Below are 2,137 nucleotides of genomic sequence, written 5' to 3' on the forward strand. Positions count from 1 at the left end.
CTAATTCCCGCTTCGCCCCTTGTCTGCTGTGTGACCTTGGGCAACTCACATATCTTCTCTGTGCCTCCGTTTCTTCATCCTATTCCCTCCTACTTATTATAATAAAAATTATAGTATTTGTTAAATATTTGCTATGTGTCAAGCACTGTTCTAATCACCGGGGTAGACAACAAGTTGATCAAGGCAGACAAGGAACTCCCATTTGGGCATCACCATCTAAGTAGAAGGGAGAATAGGTACTCAGTCCTCATTTTACAGTTGAAGAAACAGAGACACAGAGTGCCAAGTCACTTGCCCAAGGTCACACACCAAGCAAGTAGCAGAAGTGGTATTCGAACCCAGGTCCTCTGACTTTCCAGGTCCATATGTTTTCCACGAGACTATTTGGACTTCCAGCCTTGAGTGGGACAGGGACTGTGTCCAACCTGATCTTATATCTGCTCCAGTGCCTAGTACAATGCACCGGAGTAAGCACTTAATAAATATTGTTTTTATTAGTAGTACTAATAGTAGTATTGAAACGGGACTGTCTGATATAAAAGCACTGCTGACCACCCGAGTCAGAGAGAAGGCTAGAATCCAGTAGGGAACTTGAACCGGGAGGGGAGAGGGAAACGTGGTCATGAGGGAACGTAGAAAATAAGTAAGTCCGGAGCATTGATCTCAGAAATTCTCGATGAATCTATTCCCTGCTGCTAACCGGCGCTGCTGGCAAAGACCCGGTGGCTAGGAGACATCAGGGTGCTGATGTCAGGGCAAATAAAGGGGATTTTATTTTGGAGGAATGGATGTCCCCCAGGGATCCTCCCCAGGGCTGCCTTCATGTCTCGGTTCCTCAGATTGTAGATGAGGGGGCTCAGAATGGGGGCCACCGCGGTGTAGAACATGGACACTAGCAGGTCCACGGCCGAGGGGGCTGTGACTAATGTAAGTTTTCCAGGCTTCCTGATTTTTACTTTGCATTCACATTTAAAAAAAACACATTTTCATCATTACTCTTTAATGTTTTTGGTGACGTCTACAAAGAGATTCTCTTCCCTGAACTCACAAAAATATCCAATTATCTTTACAGGTCTATACTTAGATTCACTTCATATTGTCTTGAAGGATTCTTTTATAAACATATTGCAACTGGGAGCAGTGTTGCCTAGTGGAAAGAGTATGGGATTGACAGTCAAAGGACCTGAGTTCTGTCCTAACTCTGCCACTTGTCTTCTGTTTGACTTTGTACAAGTCACTTCACTTCTCTGTGTCTCAGTTTCCTCATCTGTAAATTGGCAATTCCCTCCTTGTTCTCCCTTGCCCTTAGACTGTGCCATTTAGCATGTACCTGATCTCTTCCACGCTGGAATCCCACCATTGTTTACCATCATCATCATCATCATCAATCGTATTTATTGAGTGCTTACTATGTGCAGAGCACTGTACTAAGCGCTTGGAAAGTACAAATTGGCAACATATAGAGACAGTCCCTACCCAACAGTGGTATCACAGTCTAAAAGGGGGAGACAGAGAACAAAACCAAACATACTAACAAAATAAAATAAATAGAATAGATATGTACAAATAAAATAAATAAATAAATAAATACAGTTAAAAATATGTACAAACATATATACATATATACAGGTGCTGTGGGGAAGGGAAGGAGGTAAGATGGGGGATGGAGAGGGAGACGAAAGGGAGAGGAAGGAAGGGGCTCAATCTGGGAAGGCCTCCTGGAGGAGGTGAGCTCTCAGCAGGGCTTTGAAGGGAGGAAGAGAGCTAGCTTGGCGGATGGGCAGAGGGAGGGCATTCCAGGCCCGGGGGATGACGTGGGCAGGAGGTCGATGGCGAGACAGGCGAGAGCGAGGTACGGTGAGGATATCAGCAGGGGAGGAGCGGAGGGTGCGGACTGGGCTGTAGAAGGCGAGAAGGGAGGTGAGGTAGGAGGGGGCGAGGTGATGGACAGCCTTGAAGCCCAGGGTGAGGAGTTTCTGCCTGATGCGCAGATTGATTGGTAGCCACTGGAGAGTTTTTGAGGAGGGGAGTGATATGCCCAGAGCGTTTCTGGACAAAGATAATCCGGGCAGCAGCATGAAGTACGGATTGAAGTGGAGAGAGACACGAGGATGGGAGATCAGAGAGAAGGCTGATG

Source organism: Tachyglossus aculeatus (assembly GCF_015852505.1).
Source record: "Tachyglossus aculeatus isolate mTacAcu1 chromosome 12 unlocalized genomic scaffold, mTacAcu1.pri SUPER_6_unloc_4, whole genome shotgun sequence".
NCBI lineage: Eukaryota > Metazoa > Chordata > Mammalia > Monotremata > Tachyglossidae > Tachyglossus > Tachyglossus aculeatus.